The sequence below is a fragment of the Bison bison genome, unplaced genomic scaffold (genome assembly GCF_000754665.1).
Source record: "Bison bison bison isolate TAMUID 2011002044 unplaced genomic scaffold, Bison_UMD1.0 scf7180017864440, whole genome shotgun sequence".
NCBI lineage: Eukaryota > Metazoa > Chordata > Mammalia > Artiodactyla > Bovidae > Bison > Bison bison.
The window spans coordinates 696,005-722,465 of record NW_011495002.1 but is presented as its reverse complement, the minus strand read 5'-3'; the positions used below and the strand labels follow the sequence as shown (position 1 = coordinate 722,465).

Here is a 26,461-nt window from a genome sequence, read left to right as displayed (position 1 = left end):
TGACTGTGTGGATCACAATAAACTGTGGAAAATTCTGAAAGAGATGGGAATACCAGACCACTTGACCTGCCTCTTGAGAAATCTGTATGCAGGTCAGAAAGCAAGTTAGAACTGGACATGGAACAACAGACTGGTTCCAAATAGGAAAAGGAGTATGTCAAGGCGGTACATTGTCACCTTGCTTATTTAACTTATATGCAGAGTACATCATGAGAAACGCTGGACTGGAAAAGCACAAGCTGGGATCAAGATTGCCGGGAGAAATATCAATAACCTCAGATATGCAGATGACACCACCCTTATGGCAGAAAGTGAAGAGGAACTAAAAAGCCTCTTGATGAAAGTGAAAGTGGAGAGTGAAAAAGCTGGCTTAAAGCTCAACATTCAGAAAATGAAGATCATGGCATCCGGTCCCATCACTTCATGGGAAATAGATGGGGAAACAGTGGAAACAGTGCCAGACTTTATTTTTTGGGGCTCCAAAATCACTGCAGATGGTGACTGCAGCCATGAAATTAAAAGACGCTTACTCTTTGGAAGGAAAGTTACGACCAACCTAGATAGCATATTCAAAAGCAGAGACATTACTTTGTCAACAAAGGTCCATCTGGTCAAAGCTATGGTTTTTCCTGTGGTCATGTATAGATGTGAGAGTTGGACTGTGAAGAAGGCTGAGCGCCAAAGAATTTGTGCTTTTGAACTGTGGTGTTGGAGAAGACTCTTGAGAGTCCCTTCGTCTGCAAGGAGATCTAACCAGTCCATTCTGAAGGAGATCAGCCCTGGGATTTCTTTGGAAGGAATGATGCTGAAGCTGAATTGCAGTACGTTGGCCAGCTCATTCGAAGAGTTGACTCATTGGAAAAGACTTTGATGCTGGGAGGGATTGGGGGCAGGAGGAGAAGGGGACGACAGAGGATGAGATGGCTGGATGGCATCACTGACTCGATGGACATGAGTCTGTGTGAACTCCGGGAGTTGGTGATGGACAGGGAGGCCTGGCGTGCTGCGATTCATGGGGTCGCAAAGAGTCAGACATGACTGAGCAACTGAACTGAACTGAATGACTAAGCGCAGCCTATAAGATAAACACTTGTACGATCTGTAAGTGTACAGACCTGCAGAAACCAGGGGCTTGAGAGTCAAAGGTGAGACTTCACCACTTACTGGAGATATTACAGGCAGGAAGCCAGAATCAAATCCAGGTCTTCCAGCTGCATTTGTTAAAAAGATCTGATCTATTTCTAGAATTTGTTAGTTTGTGTGAATGAATTAAACTGTATTATAAGATGCTTAAAATATACTTTTAAGGCATCAAAAAATTATCTGAAATGTTTTACAAGTAGCAAAATATACTTCCTAGGTTTCCATTATATTCTTTGACTATGCCTTGTGAGAATGGATAATACTGGCTGGGTTTGCTTTGTTTTTCAGAAATACCATTTTCTCCCTTAATTTCTTAAAATATTAGAGTTTCCTCAATATTCTTTAGAGAGGTCTTCATTATTCATTAATACTTTACTTAGATCAAATTTTCCAAATTATTGGAATATAATTTAGGGTAAAGTAAAATCTCTTTTATATACTTTTTATAAACTACCATTTAAAAAGAAAAATAATATATTTAACCTAAAACAAACACTTTCTTATCAATATTCTCCATTATACACATTCCCTGAAAATAATCTAGCTTGGTAGATGAGAGCATACATTTTTTTTTAAAAATAGCCATTTCAGATCTTTTTACAAACAAAGTGCTTTTAAATGTCCCACAGCTCTGTTAAATGACCTGACGTGACAATTCACACATCCCCCTTAAGAGCCTGATGTATCTGCTTCCATGAAACAGACTAAATACATTTCGCACTGCAATCTGCAACCATTGCAATGTTTCCTTTTATTTGTACATTTAAATCTATAGTTGGAAGAGAAATAATTTCCACTATTTATTTCACTCCCTACACTATGCCAAATGTGATTTTTCAATAAATACAGATATCAGTATATTTCCCCCACCCAGCTGTGGGGTACATCTTCCCCCAAACAGCTACTGAGATGACAAATGGGCTCACAGGAGCTATCTGTCTCTGACCAGCAGCAGGCTTTTCACCAGCATCGCAGGCAGCCTCACGCTTCAGAAGGTTCAACGTGACACGGCAGATACCACCACCCACAGCAGAGCCAAAGCAGCGTTTCACCTGCCCAAGGGTCTGGCCACCAACTTCTACGGTTACAACTGCCCAGTTCCCCTGTTTATTGCCCAGCTCATCCAAGTGCCAATGGTGAACTGTACCTTTTTATCCTCTGCCATTCATTCTACCTCTGAAACTACAAGTACTTCTCTACAGGCTTAAAAGTAGTTAGTCCATGGCATTGTGCCGTCATTACATCCTTTGTACAGGAAGTAACCTCATCAACATTCTCAATAAGGACAAAGAGTAAATCTTTTAGGTGTATCTGGTGGAGAGGGGAAAAAAGAATTAACCAAGATCTTTTAAAGGGATAGAATAAATTGTATGTTATTTCTACTCTACCCAGAGATAAGGGAGGGAAGGAAAAATATTTACTAAAGGATGCAAGGGGCAGTTATCTGCTTCCTGGAGAACTTAACAAGCCATCATTTCAGGATGGTGAAGTCTTAAACCGTGAACTGGCATCAGATTTCAATCACAGCCAAGCCCCAGCCTTTCTGACCAGGCTATTCCCCACCCTCCCCTATAATTCAGAGGCTTCAGCTTTCTGCTCAGTTGCTCACCCCTCCCTCTAAGACCCTAGCACCTCCCACACTCCACACGGGGCTCTGATCCATCCAGGATCCCATCCCATCCCAACCCCAATCCCACCAGGAGCAGAAGTTGGATTAGTTACTTAGTTACTGCCTCTCCCCAGAGCCTGCCCCAGCACCCCGCTGCTGGAAGTACAACAGGTCCTTACGCCTGCTGATCCTATGACGTGTAGAAAAATCGATTAGTAACTCCTTTCTAAAATGTCTTCATCCTTTTGAAAGTCTCAATTTTGTGAATTTCTGCAGTATACAGCATACATTATGTAAACAAAAACACATACCTATACTCATTTACTGATATATAAATACATACTCACTTCTGCTATCCAAATAAGTACTCATTTACTGATATACTTACATATTGATTTCGTGTTCAATTTTTTAAAGTGTTTTCTCCATGACTTGAAGGATGCACACCTCTCTTTCTACTCCATGTGTCACACAGGACATGGGGGTATAAACATCCACTCATTCATTTAATAAGTATGTGTTGTACACCCACTGGGTACCACGTGCCATTCTAGGCAATGACATTAGACCAGTCTTGCCTTCACCTCATTGAGCTAAGAGTCCAGGAAAGCAGGCAAGCAGCAAACAATGAGGGCCACAAGTGCCATCGTGCAGCATGCTGGAGACTGTAGGAAGTTAATGGGTCATGGTGGGTGCGGGCGGGGGAGGGTGTAGAGGTTCAGAAACGCCTAGCTGCCAACCAGTCCATCCCAAAGGAAATCAGCCCTGAATATTCACTGGAAGGACTGATGCTGAAGCTGAAACTCCAGTACTTTGGCCACCTGATGTGAAGAACTGACTCATCTGAAAAGACCCTGATGCTGGGAAAGATTGAAGGCAGGAGGATAAGGGGACGACAGAGGATGAGATGGTTGGATGGCATCACCAACTTGAGAGACATGAGTTTGAGTAAGCTCTGGGAGTTGGTGATGGACAGGGAGGCCTGGAGCACTGCAGTCCATGGGGTTGCAAAGAGTGGGACACGACTGAGCGACTGAACTGAACTAAACTAAACTGCCAATATCTAAGGTGAAACTTAAATGATGGTTAGAACTTAACCAAGGGTCGGGTAAGGAAGGCGTGTTCACTGCAACCAGAAAGAACAGAGGCTGGAGGCAGGTGGGTATGTCTGTCTCATTCAAGGACCTGAGACAAGCCCAGTATGGCAGAAAGTATGCAGTCAAGGACAGTGGCAAAAACGCAAACTCAGGCTCCTACAAGCCACGTGACCTTGACAAGCACTCTATATTGCTCATCTTTACAGTCTAGCACTAATAAGAATAGCAAGACCTACCCTGGCAGGACTGTCCTAAGGATTAGAGAAGATAACTTATGTACCTCTTATCACGGGGGCTGGTGGCTGCTGCTGCTAGTGCTATTATAATTAAGTCCTTATGTTCTCAAACCTTTACACAGAAAGGCAGAATCTTTGCCTGAATGATCTTGCACATGGGGATTTCTTAACAAGTATTTGCTTCCCTTGGGCCCCAAAACTATCTATGATAGTACGAGTAAATGGTGAGGAAAATACATTCAATCATGGGTTTATGCCTGTATAAGACCCTCCAAAGGGAATACAAGTCCCCAGGAACTCCTATTAAGAGTCCACAATAAAATATTGTGGCTCAGATGGTAAAGAATCAGCCTGCAATGCGGGAGACCTGGGTTAGATCCCTGGGTCAGGAAGATGCCCCTGGAGGAGGGCGTGGCAACCCACTCCAGTATTCTTGCTTGCAGAAGCCCCATGGACAGAGGAGCCTGGAGAGCTTCAGTTCATGGGGTCGCAGAGTGGGACACGACTAAGTGACTAAGCACAGTGCAGAACAATGAAATATATTACTTTCCCTATCGCTGCATAATAAAAGCTTTAAGTCACTGTGTTGTAATGGCATTCTGTTCTCTCATACCTGATATTCTAACCGTATTATTATATTAAACTCATAAGGGCAGAGAATGGAGCTGGGGGAGTCTCTCTCTACCGCTGCTGCAGAGAAAACAGACAGAAGAGGCTCCCAGACAGAGATCTGCTCAGGAGAGCAAGACAGGCCCAGGAACAGGTGCCAGCAGCAGACTTTCAGTTCAACCCCAAGGAAATACCTTCCCATCACCGACTGCCTGGAGAGTCTGAGAACAAAGCGCGTCCATGCTCTGGTCTGAGAAAATTAAGTAGTGATTATGACTCATTACTGCTCAACTGTGAAATCCATAAAAACCAACTGATGATAGCCAAAGTTGCTTCATAAAATAGAACCTTGTTTCAGACACCACGGCAGTTCACACCTCCCCTCTTCCAACCTACACTTTCATACTCAGATTCACAGAGCTTCCAAGGATTGGGCATGCAGGAGGGAAGGGAGAAAGCAAGAGGCCACCCCTGGAACTGGACTTGTTCATGGGTCACATGCAAAGTGAGGGAGACGCTGCTGAAGCCAAGCGCTGATGACACAGCTAGGCCTTTCAACTGCTGAAACACGACAGGGAATGCGAAGACCCTTCTTTGTTCTTCCTTCCTTTGTAACATCTACCACCACAGGCTCTGAGCAGGCTTTGGCAAGGAATTCAAAAGCACTATCTTGCAAGCTGAATCCTCAAGCAGCAACCCCCATGAAAGGTGCCATGCAGGCCACCTACAGAACCATGACCTGCAGGACGCTGTACTCCACCACTTTCTCTCCAGCCCCCCAAAATTTTTTAAAATCAATAGGGAAGGGAGTGATACTGGGAAAAGTACACTGCAGTGTTTGGACCGCTATTGGTAACAAATTATTTTCAACACATCTTATAAATGATAAGACTTAGCAGTCTGTTGGAACATCAAGACAAGAAAGTCTACCTAGAGAACAATACAAAAGAAAAAGGAGCAAGTAAAAATGGGGCAATCCAGGGGAAGAGGGGGTGCAGAAGGGAAAAGGCAGAGGAGGGGACCACGAGAAGAGGGGAGTCGAGGCTGGAGGAAAACAGCTCAGCAGTTCTGAGGAGACCTGGGCAGGGGGTCAGCGGCGCTCTCCACAGCCCACCCCCCCCCCTTGGAGCACAGCCAAGTGCCAAACCAGACGTCGACCTCCTCTGTGACTGACAGACTTCCCAGATCCTCACTGCCCATGCCTCTGTTCAATCCAACATTTGGAAATCTGTAGAAATCTGCAGTTGTCACAAGGATGGAGGGACGATATTGGCATTTGGAGGATAAAAGCCAGGAATGCTGGACAGACTGCCTGTGACAGCACACCCCCCACCCCAACACACACACAAACCCATCATTAAGCATCTTGCTGGGCTCTCCAATGTCTTGCCAGATATTCAAGAAGGTAAATATCCTCGGCTTATAACCTAATTCCATTTCATGCATACATAGAAACAACTCGGGGGGCACCACATTTTTTAAGAAGAACAGCTATCCTGTAGAAGGAGGAAATCTCTACTTTGGTTTGGAAATATACCAAGGGCTGTTCTCTCCAGAAATCACACCACCAGCAGCCATGTGGCTTGCAGTATCTGAGTCACCGGCACAGCACATCAGGGGCAGGTGGCCTCCAGGGACACCTCCTGCTCATGGAGACCATACACCGGTGCAAGGACCTGCAAACATCACCATCTCTTCTGGGGGGCTGCTCCCACAGCGTGATGTGAAGACTGACTGCCAGTCCACAAGTTCATCAGCACCTCTTTGCACTCAGATAAGGAGTTTGTTCTGCTTTCTTTTTTCCACGGCACGACTCAGGGAAGGGAGCTGCTGGGGGTCTTACAGACACACTCTGTCCCAGCAGACCCGCACTTGGGTACCACTGTTCTTGTCACACCCCAGCATCTGCGCACTTGAACACAAGCTTGCAAGTTACGTTTATCTCATTTCTATTAGTTAGAGTGTTGTTTTGATTTTTAAATTATATGGTACTTACATTTCAGGATAGGATAGGGAGCATGACACAGTATATTATAAACAGGGAAACTGGGTCTGCAGGAGTTAGGAACCTCCCACTGCTGTAAAGGAGGAGAAGAATCATCTGGATCCAACCTTGAACACTGCCTTTCTAAAAGTACAGGGGAACCCATCAAAGCAGGGTGTGATTACCTGGGCTGTTCCAAGGTAACAAACCTAAATGAATCTCCTGGGGTATGTCCAAGAGGCCGTCCATCAAGGTTCTACAGTTTCACTTCATTTTAAAGTAGCAGAGAAAGAAAGAGGGACTGCCTCTCCTCCCAAATCTTAAGACAAGACTGCAGGAAGGGACTGGAAAAAGCCCCCTGGGACAAGCCCATTGGTCCTGAATATGCTTCTAAGCCATAACTGTGGGGCCACGGAGCTATGACACAGACCATATGGGTCCACAAAGGATATTCACAATCTGTCACTTACTTCTGAATCAAACATTCCCTGATACGTTTTGTTTTTAACTTAAATCTATTTTAAATACATAAAGTCTATATGTCATAATCAATATTATAATAAAAACCACATGGGGGATGTCTTGGACAAGCAGGACAGTTTGAACTTCCTTATTAAATCCGTCTTTATTTAGTCTCTTGGACTTCATGAATATACACCTAAAATTTCTTGTCCAGATTTCAGGCTGACACAACTTACAATTAGAATGACTTGACCCCATCAACTATAATTTGATACATACAAACGACATTCATAAGAGCGAAAACTCTTCTACCAGGTAAACTGCTCTAAAGTCAAAACAGTTCTGTAAGTACAAGTCGTGATAAAGCAGCTATCAATTTCATTCTAAAGAGCTTATTCAGACTGACGGGACCTGTGCCCGTGTAAATTACCTGCGGTCAAGTCTACATGCAACCTCGCGAAAGCCCACACGACTGCAAGAAAGCAGGCGGGTGCAGTGCGGGGACGTTCTTCCAGTCCTCACCAGCCTCTGCGCCTCAGAGCGCGGGGCTGAGTGCTGCTGTCCGGACGCGGGCGCGCTCTCCCGCATTCCTGGGCCATCTGTCCTCTGGTTCCCAGTCCACACGCTGTCAGCCACAGGCCCACACACTCAGATCATCTGTCCACTTCAAAAATAGCTCCTGCTCAGGAACGCGGTGTGGACCTGGGGAAGACTAAGCGGGAAATAGTCTCCGGTTCTGGCCACTCTTCTCGTAGTCACAGCTGTCAAGAGGGGGCTGTGCCCTGACACATACACACACACACACCCGCCACAGCAGAGTGAAAACTCCGGGAGCAGAGAACTACATTCAAACACACAGTTTCCTCCCAAACCTAACCGGGTACTAATGAAAACAAACCCTTTTCTTCTTTTTCCTTTTTGGGAGTGGAGGTGGGGGTGGGGTTTCCTCCATTCAGCAATGGGCATCAGAAACCCGCGACTGTGGGGGCAGCGCTCACTAACCTTCCCTCACACGGGCCCCCTCCCTCTGAATTCCAGGGGAGCTCAGATAGCAATATTAGAAGCCTTGATTATGAAATACTTTGCTAACTATTAATATGAGCTGTAGTCGTCGTGAGTTTCAAATACAACAAATATATTAGCAACACTGGATTCCAATTTTACTCTTAGGAGATTTTTCCATCAGACTGAAGAACTAACTTTATTCTTATGCTGTAACTTCTCAATGGAGACTGAAGAATAAAGTTAAAATTGTTTCCCTAAATTTCCTATCTACACTAAACAAATCAGGTGTTAGAATCATATGACTTAACCCTTTTAATGCAATTTCATCACATTCCAAACAAGGTGAAAACCATGCGGGGCTCTGGGCATCACACACACAGACACACACACACACACACAGGTCTTCCTCTTGGCATCACACACACACACACACACACACACACACACGTCTTCCTCCCCAGCCAATCCCTCAGAGGAAGGTGTCTGATGCTGGCCACTGCCTACAGAGCCCAGAGGAACACAGTCCTGACACAGATAGACACAAGAACATCCTCCCTGACCAACTGCATAAAACAAAAAAAATCCAAGTATGCCACTTAGTAAAATAAATTGGCAATCAAAATCCACAAGTGGGTGGGCAGGGGGAGGGGGGGGCGGGTGGTAGCCAGCAACGGGGTCTCACGGGAACCAGTGATCCAGACAAGGATTCCACTTCACACAGCACCAAGGTTAAGAGGGTGTTGTTTCCAGACTTTCTCCTCAGGCCATGATTTATAGAAAACTTCCTCCTTTTAATTTTCCAAGTGGCAGTCTTAGAGTCAGTTCCCCTCCCTGGAGGCTTTAAAGGGAGAATGACCAGAATGCCTGAAATTCCTCAAGGATGCCAGGATGGAGGGGTGTGAGCAAAAACCTGGCCTGAACACTGAGAGCTTAAAGTGATGCAGGGACTCCTATTTCTGTCTATTTTCCCCAAAGGGTCTCAACTCTTGGCCTTCCCCATCCTGAGGACACTCACCCAGGCACCACACTCCCCTTCCTGACTCCTGCCCCTAAGCTTCAGGGATGTGGGAGGAGGCTGGCAAGAGAATTAGCCATTCCCTCTGGAGAAGGAGGGTCTCTGGGAACACCCCTGTGGTGCCTCCACTGCCTCGTGTCAGCCCCGTTAGAACAAGGCAGGGCCAAGGCACAGACTCGGTAGGTTAGTTGTTTCAAGGAAGACATCCCAATTCACCAGCTTCAGGGCCAATGTCAGACTTAATGCTCATGACTATTAGAAATCCTGTGGTTTACAGATATAGCCTCCTATAAAAATGTAGTTTGGAATAAACAATATTTTGCAGAAGGAAACTCTTTCTACAGACCCTTTCATCTGGATATGCCTGACCTCAAAAATTAATGCTGTGATTCCTGCTTTACTAACTTGGGGCGACCTAACCAGCCACCCCGGTGAGACTGCTCAGGACCAGAAAGCAGGAAGAAGCCGGCAGAGCCAAGTTTTCAACCTTCACAGGGTCTCCTTAAAACACACCTGAACTAGTAGCTGGCGAGTCTGGAATTTTATAGGAGAAAGGGCTAGAGGTTCTCCTCTCCTCAACTGCTGACAGCTGTCAGCGAACATCCTCACCCTCCACTCACCAAATAACCCAAGAGACTAGAGGGACTAGAACTTTCTAAGTGTCATGAAGCCCCACCCCACCCACTGGGAGGAGTCAGTCCAGTCTGAGGGTCTCTGCCCAGGGTCAATCCGGATCCCTCTGTACGTCCCCAGGGCTGGCCCAGAAGTAAACAGTGCCCTACCCTCCCTGACCACCAACCTCACCTGCCAACAAAGGTCCATCTAGTCAAAGCTATGGTTTTTCCAATAGTCACGTATGGATGTGAGAGTTGGACCATTAAGAAAGCTGAGCACCGAAGAGTTGATACTTTTGAACTGTGGTGTTGGAGAAGACTCTTGAGAGTCCCTTGCAACTGCAAGGAGATCCAACCAGTCAACCCTAAAGGAAATCAATCCTGAATATTCACTGGAAGGACTGGTGCTAAAGCTGAAGCTCCAATACTTTGGCCACCTGATGCAAAGAACTAACTTATTGGAAAGGACCCAGATGCTAGGAAAGACTGCGGGTAGGAGAAGGCGGCTACAGAGGACGAGATGGTTGGATGACATCAGTGACTCAATGGACATGAGTTTGAGCAAACTCCGAGAGATGGTGAAGCATAGGGAAGCCTGGCGTGCTGTGGTCCAAGAGGTCGTGAAGAGTCAGACATGACTGAGCGACTGAACAACAACAAACAATTTTGACCATGGTGTTACAGCCAACAACTCCACAGTGATTCTCAACAACTCAGTTAACACTTAAGGAAACTCAACGCTTTAGGTAATGTGTGGGGTGATGTCACACAGAAGCACAGAGCTGCCTCCAGGCTTCCATAAATTAAGCGAACTGCTAGGAGCTGTATAATGGACGCAATGATACAGCACAAGCCCTTCCTTTCCTAGAAATGAGGAAGCTGAGGCTAAAGATTTGAAAATCCAAAGACGGATGACAGCCGTTCATTTTTACAGGCTTTACTTGAAATGCACGCATGTCATATGCATTTAACATAATGTTTCAAACCTGACCTGTTCACACAGTTAACACTGTGGTAGGTTATGCTTTTCTTTCTTTTAAAAAGGGGTTGTACGTCCTGGTTCTCAATTCTTTATTATTCTTCCAAACTTGTAATTTCTATTTCCAGGTCAATAGTTATCTACTTCCAGGCCAGATCCTTTCATTTAGGGTCAAGTCTCCAGAAAGCAACTCAATGACATTCATGTTTTTGTCAGCTGAAGTTTTTTCAGCTCTGAGATCCTTCTGCCATTTTTCTATAAAACTCGTTTACTATTTGTTTTGTGTTGCTGACTAGCCACATATAACTCATCCATGAAGGCAAGTAGCCATCCATCCTTCCAAAGTGACTCTCCATCCTTTAAAAACTATGTAAAGTCAAAATGTTTCACATGATGCTAACATTACAGACTAGGTCATCCTCAGTGGAACTGTTAATATATTCTTCACTTTATTCTGTTTTCACTGAAAGACCACAGGTTAACTGAGCTACCCGCCACCCCTCACTCCAGGAGTAACCCAGTGTTGTAGAGTAATTTATAACTGATCAGTCTGCTCCATTTAAAAAAATTACTTTAAAAGACAAATGCTAAAAAATTCTACTTGAAACAAACAATACATATAAAGTTAATCTGAACATAATGTAGGGTTTTAGCTTCATGTACTTTCTTCTTCCACAAAAGTTTCTTCTTCCACAAAAAAAGTCAAGAAATGGAAAACAGACAAACATATGAAGATTAAACATGTAAATTTTCAAAACAGAGAGATGACTGAGATATGATTTAGTAGAATAGCAACGAAATACAGCTGCAACCTCTAGTTTTGGAGAAAAATCTTTTACCTCCAAATACTACTTTTAGGCCAAATGTGGGTGCTGCCTTTATTCAGGTATTCTCTGGGATGTCAAGCAGAAGGAGTAAATAGCAAGTATAATCAGTTGCCAATCCGTGTCAAGGGTCTGGGTATACTAAGCACTGAATGCTCGTAAGAGAGCATCTTAAGAAGATGTGTATCTCTGTAATCCGACTGAGACTAAGACCAAAATTAGATGGGAGTTTAAGTATAAAATGTCACACATTTTTACATCTGCCAGAGAGATAAGAAGAGACGATAACCTTCCAATTAAAAACATGATAACCTTCAAATTAAAAATAAAGTTCCTTTTTAAGGTCACAAAAAAATGCACAGCTACCCAGCACCAGCCCAGCTTCCTGGAAACATTTCCTCTTGTTCTCACAAATCCCACTGGATATAACTTCCTGTCTACACGCTATCAGCTCCACAGAGTTGCTGAGTTTTTTCATAAAGAAATTAAGATCAGATTAAGCAGTCTAAGAGTTGGCTGGCCCGGAGGCACCACCTGGGTCCAGAGTCTCTGCCTGATGGGTGGGAGACCAAGGAAATGCTGGAATGCAATTGCTGTCCCGCTGGAAGGCAGGACTGTTACCCCAGCAGCACGGCTGAGACCTGTGCATCCCACAGATGGTCTCAACTGAGCCCCAGCACCCCACGTGTGACTCTGTTTACAGCATCTCCCTGGGGTCTCACACACGTGCATACATTCTGTTTAGCCACTCAGTATCTTCAAGGAAAGGGAAGGAAATACTACTTTTTCAAAAGAAAAAAAAAAAAAAAATCAGAAGGTCTGAAGTCTGGAAGCCCTCATAGAGCTAGATGCTGTCCTGTGACCCACACCCCCTCCCCACCCTGTTTTTTTAAGGACAAAGCAGCAGGCCCAGCCAGAGAAGGCAATGGCACCCCACTCCAGTACTCTTGCCTGGAAAATCCCATGGACGGAGGGGCCTGGTGGGCGGCAGTCCATGGAGTCGCTAGGAGTCGGACACAACTGAGTGACTTCACTTTATTTTTTCACTTTCATGCATTGGAGAAGGAAATGGCAACCCGCTCCAGTGTTCTTGCCTGGAGAATCCCAGGGACGGGGAAGCCTGGTGGGCTGCCGTCTATGGGGTCGCACAGAGTCGGACACGACTGAAGTGACTTAGCAGCAGCAGCAGCAGCAGGCCCAGCAAGTGAAGCCACCGTCTCGGATCCCAGAGCTGGAGGTGGAGCTGGACTGAAGGTCTCCTGCGGGGACCCCTCACCGCAGAGGATGGGCCTCCCAGCCCACCATCCACCTTTGCTCTCCCTTTTCTGATCTCCACCACCGCTGATCACAGAGGGCCTGGGGCTAAAAGGCCGCCCTAGAAACAGCAGTAACAATACCTGCCTCCAAGACAAAATGCTGTCATTTAACAATCCTTTTTATTTGTTGTCATCTAACATCCTATTTGTTATCTGTCATCTAACAATCCTATCCTGTCTCCTCCCTCCACAGGAGGGCAGCTCCCTCAATCAGAACTGTTTATCTTTCCCATCTCATGCCACCTGATTCCCACTCAGGAGGGAGGGCTGGCCCAAGCTTGGCCCTTAGCCTCTCTGAGACACCATGGACTCACCAAATCCAATCACTGTGGGTCCTTATTTGTCAAATGGCAGCGGGGGAGGGGAGCACTTTACAGAGTTGTTATAAGGTTTAATAGGCTTCCCTGGTGGCTCAGAGGTTAAAGTGTCTGCCTCCAATGTGGGAGACCTGGGTTTGATCCCTGGGTCGGGAAGATCTCCTGGAGAAGGAAATGGTAACCCACTCCAGTATTCTTGCCTGGAGAATCCCATGGACAGAGAAGCCTGGTAGGTTACAGTCCATGGGGTCGCAAAGAGTCAGACATGACTGAGCAACTTCACTTTATAAGGTTTAATACATAACAGGCAAAATGCCTGCACAGGTCGTATTTCTGAAGGTGCCCACAGACCCCTGCCTGAGAAACACACAGACATTCGGTTGAAACGCAGATCCAATACCCAAGTCCTAGATTCTGAGACAGAAAGTGTGTAGAGGGGGCTGTGTTTTATTCAGTGCCCTGGGAAATTCAAATGCACACCCAAGCTTGAGACGCAGGCAGGGTAAAAGCTCCCCAGGATCTTGTTCAGCACAAAGTAGATGATTCACTTACTGGCTGGGGCACAAGCTAGACTGCAAACAACATTAAAGGACGCTGTGAGGAGGCGGAAGGTGGGGACACCGGCTATTCCACAGGCTTTCTAACCTGACTGACCTCTACCCACAGCAAGAAACACTGTTCATGAGGCAACCAAGTAAGAGCGCATGTGTCACACACACTGACTTCAGGCATGCGCGCCAAGTCACTTCAGTCCTGTCTGACCGACTCTGCAACCCCATGGACTGTAGCCCGCCAGGCTCCTCTGCCTATGGGATTATCCAGACAAAAACACTGGAGTGATTTGCCATGCCCTCCTCCAGGGGATCTTCCGGACCCAGGGATCGAACTCTAGTCTCTTTCGTCTCCTGCACTGCAGGTGGCTTAGCACCACTGGGGAAGACACGCTGACTTCACAGCCTCACAGAGCAAGCCTGGTATGTGCAGTGAGTGCGGATATTTTCTGCATTATTCTGTGCTGCTGCTAAGTCGCTTCAGTTGTGTTTGACTCCATGTGACCCCATAGACGGCAGCCCACCAGGCTCCGCCGTCCCTGGGATTCTCCAGGCAAGAACACTGGAGTGGGCTGCCATTTCCTTCTCCAATGCATGAAAGTGAAAAGTGAAAGTGAAGTCTCTCAGTCGTGTCCAACCCTTAGCGACCCCATGGACTGCAGCCCACCAGGCTCCTCCATCCATGGGATTTTCCAGGCAAGAGTACTGGAGTGGGGTGCCACTGCCTTCTCCGTCTGCACTATTCTAACTTTCAATTTTTAAAAGTCGCTGGTAACAACCTACTGCTTGGAAAATAACGTTTTATTTTTTAAACAATACACAATTATTATCCTAACGGTTCTTGAGGTCAGAAGTCTGAGATGGGTCTCAATAGGCTAAAATGAAGATTATCAACAGGACTGTGATCCTTTCAGGAATTTCTCCAGGGAAATCTGTTTCCTTGTCTTTTTCAGGTTCTAGAGGCCAACAGCAATCTATCTTATTTCCCCCAGAAATGGTTCTTCAACATCAGTCCGGTTGTCACGTATAGATCCTGCATGAACACAGAGCCCTAAGTCCTCTCCCCAGAGATTCAGGTGCCTCGCCTTGTAGGCTCCTCCTGGAAGGCACCTCCTGGATGCTGCTGCTGCAGGTCACCCCCGGCCCTCTGGGAAGGATGGCACAGCCCATGGACGCAGCTCAGTGTCACAGGGGAGGGGCAGTGAGGAGACCCACTGACACTGTCAACCCCCAAATCTGGAGAGAGTCTCCGAAGAGTAGAGCCTGGAACTGCCATCAGCTGGGAGGGCAGAATGCAAACAGAAGGGACTACGTTCCCGAGGGGGCTGATAGTGTGTTAGGGATGCTGTGAGAAGCAGAGCTTTCTTAGGCGCTGAACTGGGGGATAAAGACCTCTGGCTGAGCGTTCTGAATAACAAAGCCCCACTCACAGAAGCCAAAGGGGACTCTGGAAGGCCCTTTCCTACTCCAGATGGGGGAGGAGAGAAGAAAAACAATCGCTGGGTCAGCTTCTCCCAGAGCAAACCACCCCCACCACACACACACAAAAAAAATATATATATATATGAAAAGAAACAAATACTTTTCATTCCTCCCGGCCCACACACCCACCCAAGGCACCTGGTCCTAAAGGCTCCCCTAAAATCCTAGACGTAACTTCCCATCTAAGAGTCCCCAGTGCTGGGTCAACACACTGGTCACAACAGACTTCTACAAGCTCGGGGCTGCCTGCTTTCACCCTGGCCCAGGGTTCTCTCTTTCTGGATGGATTTGGGGGGGTCGGGGGGAGGAGGTGTTGGGGGTTGGAGAACAAGTCAGCTGACTCAGCGGCCCCCGCTGTGAGCACCCACCCCAAGAAGTGCCCCGGCCACAGTGCCCTCCCTAGCGACCTGTCCCCGCCTCGGCCCTTCACATTAAGACTGAGGTTTTATTTTTCCGTGCAGGTGGCTGCATCCCTGTGTCCTCGGGAGACTGGCATCAGGACCCTCTGCGGATGCTCAAGCTCCACAGTCAGCCCTCCGTGACCCTGGTTCCGCATCCACGGATTCAACCAATGTAGATCGTGAACGACTTGATTTACTACTGAAAAATGTCTGCATGTAAGTGGAGCCGGGTGGTTCAAAATGTTGTTCGACAGTCAACCGTACTCTATTTTTTGTCTTTCGATACCACTTTTGTGATACAGCTGACTCTCAGAGAGTCACTTAGCTCAGATCCTTGGATGCTAATTGTTGGAAAGGTTAAGAATCTTTTCAGATTAAAAGATGTCACAATGTTGCTTTGGGGGGTCTTAATACCAGCCTCCTACGTGTGTCATTACGGGTTCATAATTAAATAATGAAAATTACTTTAACGATCATGAGACACTCCTCTGTCACAGGCCCCATCCTAAGCGCTTTACTCAGACAACCTCACTGAACCATCCATCTATTTTCCACTGTGGATCAGTTACCATCTGAGGCACAGAGAGGGCGAGAGCGAGCTGAAGATCACCCAGCATGAGGCAGGGAGCTAGCACCCTGAGCACCCAGAACGCTTGTGTCCATTCTTCTGCTTTTCTTTTTTTAATGCATATTTACATCTTTACTTACGTAATCTACCAAAGGACGAAAATGCCAAGTGCCCTTTATTAAATAGTATGCTTATGTTCCTTTCAATTTCTTTCTGAAGCTGGTGGCCTTCTTTACTTATCAAAAGTCATTTTAAAATCCAATCTGCTTGGAGAAGGTAAACAATAATCTTTCCCCTCCCAAGAGACATAAATTACAGTTATACTAAAAATCAGCTGATTAAAAAAACATCTTTATTCCTTTAATAAGAAAAGCAGTCTTGTTTCTAAAAGTTATTGAGTGTTTTTTAATGTCTGATTTCAAACATGTGAAATGTTTTTCCTTTACTGTTTTCCCAAACCTCAGACTCCAAACCTTAGGCTAACATTATTAGCATTGGTAACATAAAAAACAAGATACTTTCAGATTTCTCAGTGAGAAACCGCACAGTCATGTCCATGCGTCCCACAGGAAGAACCAGGACCCTGACCGGTGTCGAGGCCACCTTGCACGCCCCAGCTTCAGGAATGGGACCCGTGTTTGAAATAGCTGCTCGTGGTTTTCCTTTACCATTTTCTCGTTAACTAGGTCAAGTGTGCCCTTGTCATCTTTCAGAAAAGGCAACTCTCCTGTAAATGAGAAATTTGATTTTAACAGCTAAGCATGTCTGTGACTGAGCAAACTGCCCTGGCGGTGGGCTGCCTGGGACACCACCAGGACCCAGTCCCTCCGGCAAACAGATTCTACCTGGGCGTGTGGGGAGGAGGAAGAGATGCTGACACGTGGCATTAATGATGCTCTCATTCATCCTGAGAAGGGGAGGTAGGGAGGTGACTGGAAGGGCCGCACCCAACGGTAAGAGGGGACCCCCAAGGGTGCATCTTGAGATGCAGCTCCGTGATTCCGTCCTGTGTGCTCCCTGGGGACCGCAACAGACAGGGTCACACACCTGACAGAGTGCACCCGGAGTGGCCGGGTGCAGCGACCACCCTGTACAGGGGGGCTAGCGTTTGGGGTTCTGCTTCTGTTGGCTCTGCTTGCTTAGCTGCTTCAGTCATGTCCGACTCTCTACGACCCCATGGACCTTGGCTGGCCAGGCTCCTCTGTCCGTGCAATTCTCCAGGCAAGAATACTGGAGTGGGTTGCTATTTCCCTCTCTGTTTATTGGCTCTAGGTAATTTTAATAACAAACACCTACTTCAAAGTGGGAAGAGTGGAGGATGTTGCTTTTTAGTCACTAAGCATGTCCAGCTCTTTTGCCACCCCATGGACTGCAGCCCGCCAGGCTCCTCTGTCCATGAGATCTCCCAGGAAATACTGGAGAGAGTTGCCATGTCTTCCTCCAGAGGATCTTCCTGAGCCAGGGATGGAACCCAAGTCTCCTGCACTGGCAGGTGGATTCTTTACCACTGAGCCACCAGGGAGCCCAGTGGAGGACAGTGGATACCTACAGGAGAAAAGAGGTGTTGGAGGACCACAGGGGTCCCCCCACCACCTCACAACCACACCTACTTCTCAGTGGGCACGTCCAGGCCTCTGCACCCGCTCCCTGGAGCCAGAGGTCCCCGCGGCCTCTGCGTCCCAGGGGGTATCTGGTGGCATCGGAGGGTCTTAAGAAGGGTGGCCCAGCAGGAGAAGCCGGCTCTGGGGGCGGGCTGCCTGACTCCAATGCTTGCTCCCCCTGCCCAGCCTTGGAACCTCGGCTGCCACCCGCCAACACACAAGGTTATCATAAGGATTTGATCTCGTAAAACAAATGAAATACAAAGAAAAGAGGAAAAAGCGCTGACCCAGTTCAGGACACACTCAGGTAGTATCCCCCAATGACAGAATCATGTTAAAAGATAAACAAGCCAATTTATATACCTGCTCCCGTTTTAGCACACACTAAAAGGAACTGTACAGACAGTGCATGGTATGTCAAATGATACAATGGGTGTTTAAAATCCAAGAGGTATGGCTGGAAACTGCCATACAGAAGTCTACAGGATACACTGAAAGAAAAGCTCCTCCATCATCAAGATACCTCGGTGTCAGTAACAGGACAAGAGTTCAGGAACAGAGATTATTTATAAAAAGCCATCAATATTCCAACAACCATTCAGTTCTCTGAACAGGTGGGGTGTCTGACACGAACTCCAGCCATCCAGAAAAAGTGACGCAAATACAAGAAAGAAGATAAAAATCACCTTGTTGTCTGAAGCACCTTTTCAAATAATCATATAATTAAGTGGGGATGCAAGACTTGACACCAATGACTGGACAAGTAGGACCCTGAGGTCAACACTGGACAAAAGCTAATTCACGTGCACCAGGCCTGTTTGTAAATTCTAGAAGTGTCTGCAGTGTTTCCACAGTCAAATCAGATGATAGGGCAGACTCAGAGAACCCTGACAAACACAGGGAAGGAAACATATTTCTACAGGTTTACTGAGACAATGAAAACTCATGGTCACAATCTGAACAGCCAACTGAGCTTGCACTGTGTGCCTGGTTCTGCATGGATTATCTCACCGAAGCATCAAGATGACACTGGGAAGTGGTTACCATTCATCACTCCCAGTTCAGAGAGAAAGTAAATCAGAGGTCCGAGACCTCTGATTACAAGGTGATTACAAGACGTCTGATCAAAGTGGACTCCAGAACACAAGTTCTTAATCACTGAAGTGTAAATAAACAAAAAATGACCAAACCAGCATAAATTAATGACCGGTTCTTCCCACTAGTGTCTTGCCTCAAACCCAGTTGTCTATTTAGGAAGAATAAGACCAATGATGTGGTTTCCCAATTTCCTCATACTTCTGGGGAGAATTTAACTCACGTCACTGGTGTGAGTGCAAATAAAGATTTGTGCACACAGATGAGATCACACACTTCCTGAGGTCACTGGGTCAGAGTTTGAGAGACCTTTGGGGTCATTTAGTCAAGTCTTCATTTTATGGATGAAAAATCAAAGTTCAGAGAAGGTGAAAAGCGTTCTCCAGGTCACATGTAGAGAATCCAGATCAAAACAAAGAAGGTCAAGAGGGAAAAGAAAATAAAAATTTTAACACTAGCACATTCACTAGTAAAACATAAAAACATAATAAAGTGCAATACATTTCTAGGCTGTTTTACTTCACATAAATTCATTTCTCTGTTCTTACTATTGAACCAATAAGCATTCCAGCTACTTTATTGTAAAAGAAAAACAAAAACAAAACATCATGCTGCTGATCTGAAATCAATGAGAGGCAAAATGATCTGAGACAGGACGTGTTTCATTGCCTAAGGTCAGAAGCAGACAGAACATTCCCTCGTCTATACACATACATCGACTCATGTCACAGACAAATCAATGAGACCCTATATCATCCAACTGAAATATAACACTCATTTTAATCCATCCATTAAAAGATCATTACTCGAAATAAGGTGACAATAGAATTGATTTCTGATTTGTATTATAATAGGTTTTCATCCCTTCTGCTGTGTTCTTTCACCCTTTCTAGTGAGCTATGGCAGATACAGACTTTAAATAATAGATTATTTGTAACTTTTTCAAAAAGCTGTGTGTGGGGGTCAGGTGAACCTGTATTTCCCAATCACCCTGAGACCAGCCCATGGGCTTTCAGGAGACAGAGTGATGGCGGGGCCTGTTGAGCTGGCCAGCAGTGTCCGTGTGGCCCAACACCTCGAAGACTAGGACCAACAGCCTCAGTTTCCCTGACTGTGGAACGAAGCATGAGAGATGCATCCTCCTGGGGCCCTGCCTAGGTGAGCCACAGCATCACCTTCCTGGAGACACGGAGGTTCTTCTCATCGTGAACACCAAGGCTTGCTGGTCTACCAAGTTAGCCAGAGGACCCCAACACCAGTAAGTCACGGCCCGCCTTCACGGCCTGTCCGTCTCTAGTTTTCTATACGTGTGTAACGGAAATAAAAAGGGAACTGCCACTTTCATGGGAGCACACTACAGATTTACAGCCCATTCTGAGCTAGTCTGGTGCTCATCTGACCGCGTCCTCTTTCTCAGCGCCACCACTAGTTTTCTTGGTCGGTTCATTTTTAACCAAGTCAGTTAAAGCAGAAAGCCATTATAAGGACACATGTTAAAAGATTCTGTCTCTGTCCTCCTCCTGCTCAGTACAACACAACGCCAAGTCCACGTTAAGAGGCCGGCCCCCCTGCTGTCATCTCTGGGCCCGGGCTAAGGTCTTTTCTCTGAGTATGAATCCCTGGATGGGACGTCTTCACAGTCCTACTTGCATAAACCCTAATATACCAATCCGGGTATTCATCCTTAAATTAAGCTGGGATATAGAGTCATTCCAGAAGAAATCTAAGGGCAAAATGCTCACAGATATTTACAAAAATTTCCCCTTTTTACAATGGTCTCTCCCACACTCGATACGACAGTTCACCTTAAACGCACTGCCTTTATCAAGTCTTCCCATATCATTCATTTTAGCTTTTACAGAAATCTTTTCTTTTCCCACTCATGTCTCAAACACTTAGATAACATTGAATTATATATACTGATAGCAAAAGTACCCCTGACATAAACAAGTTTGGAAACAAACATGGCTTAAGTGCACTATGCAACCAGTAAGAACAGCCCAGTGCCCTGGCCTGCTAAGCTACATGCTCTCCTCTGCCAGCAGCCAGTCAACTACAGGTTAATATATATTTTCGAGGAGGAGCTGGGGTGGGAGGGAGAAGGAGGAGGAGATGAGGGAGGAACAATTAAAAGGGGGAAAAAAATGATTTTTTCCCTTCCTCTTCATTGCACTCACAGGCATCTTTCTGCCCCAATTTAAATTACTGATATTTTTAAGTACAAAGCAGGCTAGTTTTCCTCTCATCCTTATCAGTGGTTGTAAGGTTATCTGCACAAAACCAACAGCTAGGAGGGGGAAGAGGCTCTAACCTATTCTGAATCCCTCCAACATATACACTCATTGTTCCTCAAGGTCTCAAACCTTTCTTGTGCTTAGTTGCTTAGTTGTGTCCTACTTTTTGCAAACCCCCCTGGACTGTAGCCCACCAAGCTCCTCTGTCCATGGGGATTCTCCAAGCAAGAATACTGGAGTGGGTTGCCATGTCCTCCCCTCCAGGGGATCTTTCCAACCCAGGGATTGAACCCAGGTCTCTGGCACTGCAGGCAGATTCTTTACCATCTGAGCCACCTAGGAAGCAAACCTTTGTTAGAGGCAATACATTTTTTATCAGTAGATCCGCTCATCTTGGCTCCATCACTCACTCACTGTACACTGCTTTCATCATTCTAGCATGTCCCTTTGGGTTTCTTTGATTCCTAGAAAAAAGCGAACCGGTATGAGTCCTGCACAAATAAAAGACAAGAGACTCACTTTCTCAAAATTCCAGGCCCAAATAAAATTCAAACACAACATGTAAATTCAAAATATAAAGCGGTGGGGTTTCAAACCCTCTTTTCCTGGCTACGCTCAGCAGACTTTACCCTGGTCAGAAGGGGACCAATTGTTTTGTTCTCCCAATCATTCAGGAAAATTAAAAATTAGCTCTTTCTTTCCTCTTCAATCATGCCAACAATTCTTACCTACCTGTCCCAGCCCTTCTGTGGGCATTTCTGTTATGTGTAACTGGCCCAGGCTAGCATTTAAACCTCGAACAGGCTTCGTGAAACACCCTGCCTGCCTGAGACGTGTTCAACGACAACAGTGCAAATGTGTGTCCGAGCGTGCATGCAACTGGACTCATTTTACAGACTCACAACTGTGCACAAGTTCTCACGAACAGTCACTCCTTTTGAGGTGAAGGTAGGAGAAGGCCAAACCAAGGGACAAGGTCAAAAATTTATTTTAAAAATATTAAGAACAGATGTCATCTTTGACATATAAAATATTATAAGCAATAGGAATACATGTAGCAAGCAAATTTTCCTTTAAAACAAGCTGTTCAAAATTGCTTTTATTTTTCAAATATTTAAAATTTTGTCTATTTTAATATCAACTTTAAAAAAAAATCACTGTTCCTCTTCTGTAAGTAATCGATATCTGTGCATCCCACATTCAAATACTAGATTATGACAGTGAAAATCTCTTAAAGGTATAAAGGCTGGAGCCAATCAGAAGGAAAAGGGTTCTGCTCTCCTTTTTCTCCTAGTCATGGATTAAGGACTATACTGATAATATCAAGCATCTTCCTACAGAAATAATGCTGCATTATTAATTTCCTCTACTCTGACCATAGAGGAAAAGGTATCAAAAGTATCTTTGTATGTTTCATGGTAATTCTGTTTTACTTCCAGGAATCGTGTACCAGTCTCCTCTACACACAGGCACACCACCTACTTAGTATTCAACAAATAATGTTCAGACAGGGTGCTTTATTTAAGCAAAAAGCTGTCTAAGGATGTTAGTCACTCAGTCGTGTCTGACCCCATAGACTGTAGCCTATCAGGTTCCTCTGTCCATGGGATTTTCCAGACAAGAATACTGGAGTGGGTTGCCATTCCCTTCTCTAGGATCTTCCCAACCCAGGGATTGAACCCAGGTCTTCTGCACTGCAGGTGGATCCTTCAAGGTCTGAGCCACCAGGAAAGCCCAGGTAAGGATGAAGCCAGTACAACTCTGACCCTCTTCAAATTTAGCCAAATCAGAAAACTCGGAAATTCCACCCTGGCCTAGAGAAGCCGGCCCTCTGTGCCAGGTGGAGTGTAACTCTCCCAAGGGGCCACCAGCCCACCCAAAAGGGGGGCGGGACAGGGGCCATAGGACACCTTGGGTAAGGAATCTTCCACCCTCAGAAACCTGGACCATCTATTTCTAACCGTCTCCCTCTGAGCACTCAATAAGCATAACTAATACATTTTAGCAACTACTGTATATTCATCTACGTATTCCTCTTTATACTTTTAATTCCACTTAGAAGCTCTTTCCCTCACAGTACTGATTTGATCAGAACACTAAAACAGCTCCATATTCTGTGTCTTACACACAAATCTATTTAAGAAATGTTTTAAAAATCCTATCTGTATTCAGATCTAGCCCAGAAGACGTAGGTGACCAAAAGACCTAATTTCTAAAGCAGAGATTTTAAATTTACAAACAAAAAGGAACTTTGTATAACAGAGTTTGCAAAGGAAAGTGCTATATACACTTCAGCTGGTAAAGGCTTATTTTAATGGTTTAATCTTTGAGACACATGACAAAATATTCCACTGTTTCAGATTTTAGGGGCTTTCCAGGTGGTGCTAGTGGTAAAGAACCTGCCTGCTAATGCAGGAGACGGAAGAGATCCCTGGGTTGGGAAGATGCCCTGGAGGAGGGAATGGCAACCCACTCCAGTACTCTTGCCTGGAGAATCCCATGGACAGAGAGGAGTCTGGTGGGTTACAGTCCATGGGGTCGCAGAGCTGGACACAACTGAGCGACTAACACCAAAGGGTGTTTATTAGCTCTAGGGCCTGTAGTCTGTAGAGACAGAGTTTAATTAGCTGCACTGGCAAATAGGCATAAAGATTCTTGTAGTGTCATCTACCAAAGCAATATGTAAGTTTCACCCTCAATGGTCAATGATCCACGACTGGTTTAACACATTATGGTACAACCACTGGAAGAGTAAGCAATCATTTACAAATGATGATCCTACACTGACCTATCTGACAGAAAAAACAATAGAATAAATGACAGAGAATTGCTTCAAAGCAATCCAACTGACAGGGAACAGAAATGAACTAAGACAAACCGTGAAATGATCGCTGAAGCCAAGTGATGAGTACATGGGTGGTCACGACCAACTCTATTTTTATGAATGCCTAAAATGTTTCAATAAAATTTTTAAGATCTGATGGCCAAAACAGTTCCTAACATAGAAAGGTGTTCGTGATATATTCTTTAAAACACATCATGAGGTGTTTCAATGAAGTGAAATTTATATATCCTAAAATTCACTCATTTGAGCACTCAGGATGTTGTGATCAGAACACCTAAATGTGGCCACTTGGGTCTGCCAAGTTAGACCCTGAGACCTGAAAATAATTTACCAAGTTAGACCCTGAGACCTGAAAATAATTTACCATGATTGGTCCTCAGTTTCCTCTTCTGGAAAATGAGTATAACATCTACTTCTCAGAACTGCATGAAACAGCAAACGGGAAAGGGTTTTGCAAACTGCAATTTGTCAGATAAATTTTGACTACACCATTTCCTAAACTATTTACCCATTTTAAGTAGACTGTTCAATGAGTTTCAGTAAATTTATAATTGTGCAACCACCATCCCCATGCTTCCCAGGTGACAAAGTGGTAAAGAATCCACCTGCCAATGCAGGATACTCAGGAGACGTGGGTTTGATCCCTGGGTCAGGAAGATACCCTGGAGAAGGAAATAGCAACAGACTCCAGTATTTTTGCCTGGAGAATCCCATGGACAGAGGAGTCTGGAGGGCTACAGTTCATGGAGTCAAAAAGAGCTGGACACAACTGAAGTGACTAGCATGCACACACATCATCCCCATCAATTTTAGAATACTTGCAACAACCCAAAATTTCCCTTGCGCCTCTCTGCAGGCAGTCCTGTCCTACCCCTAGCGAAGGCAACCGCTGACTGGCTTCCATCTTCTGCCTTTTCTAGAAATCTCACACAAGTGGAATCACACAATAAGTAGTATTTAGAATCTGGCTGCTTTCTCTCATTGAGGGTCACCTTTTGTGTGGCATGTGTCAGAAGTTTGATCCTCATTGGGGAATTGCACTGTATGGATATGACACACCACATCTTGTCTATCCATTCACCAGTGATAGACATTTAGACTGTTTCATTTCTGGAGTTTCATTAGGAGTAATGCTGAACATCTGTACGAAAACCTCTGCGTGAACATATGTTTTTACTTCCCTTGAGGCAGATACCTAGAAGTGGAATTGCTGGTTCATGTGGAAAACGTTATGTTTAACTTTTTAAGAAACTGCAAACTGTTTTCCAAAGTGACTGTATAATTTTACATTCCCACTAGCAATTCATAAGGCTTCTAGTTTCTCCACATCCTCACCAACACTTGGTAGTGTCCATCTTTTCATTATAGCTCATTCTAAAAGATGGGTAGTAGTATTTCACTGTGGTTTAAATTTGCACTTTCCTAGTAACTAATGATACTGGACATTTCCCCATGTGTTTATTTGCCCCCCATATATTTTCCTTGCTGAAGTGTCTATTCAAATCTTCTGCTCATTTTTAGTTTAGTCATTTTCTTACTACTGAATTGTAAAAGTTCTTCATCTAATCAGATTCTTTATGGGATATGTGACTTACAAGTAGTTTCTCCTGATCTGTGACTTGTATTTTCATTTTCTTAATAGCATACTATAAAAAAAAAACTTTTAAAAATTTGATATTCAATTTATTGACTTTTTCTTCTGCTGTTCATGCTTTTTTGTATCTAAGAAATCCTGTGGAACCCTGAAGCACAAAGATGTTCCCTTATGCTGTCTTCTGGAAGTTTTACAGTTTTACACTTAGTTTTGTGATACGTTTCCATAACTTGTTCCTTGGTGGAGAGGGAAAAAAAAAAAAAAACAGTAATAAATTAGTATCACTAGTAATAAAAGTAGCAGTAAACTCCTTTAAAAATATGATTACATATGCTTCTATATAAAGGCATACAAACACAAAGAGAAAAATCTAAACCAAAACACCAGATAAGTACTTGTATTTCAGTGAGTTTTATTTTTTATTTTTTGCAGTACTTAGGAATAACATATAATAAAGTGGTTTCAAAATGCTACACGCCAAACTGTAGGCTTCGTCTCACTCAGACAATGAATATGTACTTTAGTCCTGCACTAACTACACAAAGGTATCATCAAAATGCAATGACAAATTTCAGGAGCAGGCAGCCAAGTGTCAGGCTGTATGTATGCCACGATGGAAGCGGCAGCCAGAGACATCCTTGAGGTTTAGGAGGATGTGAGGAAAGGAGGCTGCCGAGCCCTCGGAGAGCCTCCTGGTTAGAGACAGGGACGAGGTAAACTTCTGGAGAGGAGCAACATCTGGACAGTCTGGCCTCAAGTTCAGTGCAGAGAATACCAAGTGCCCAAAACCAGAGCAAAACATCTGGAGGAGCCCAGCAACACCTTTGTTTTAAAGAAGCTTCTTTTTCTAACAAGCATCTTGTGTGTGTGTTGGGGGGGG

General features: G+C 45.0%; 1 protein-coding gene across 1 annotated transcript in view; it reads right to left on the bottom strand.

The window, feature by feature from the left end:
• TRIO (trio Rho guanine nucleotide exchange factor) overlaps positions 1-26,461 on the bottom strand; it is a 359,748-nt gene that overhangs the window by 279,375 nt on the left and 53,912 nt on the right. The window lies entirely within an intron of this gene.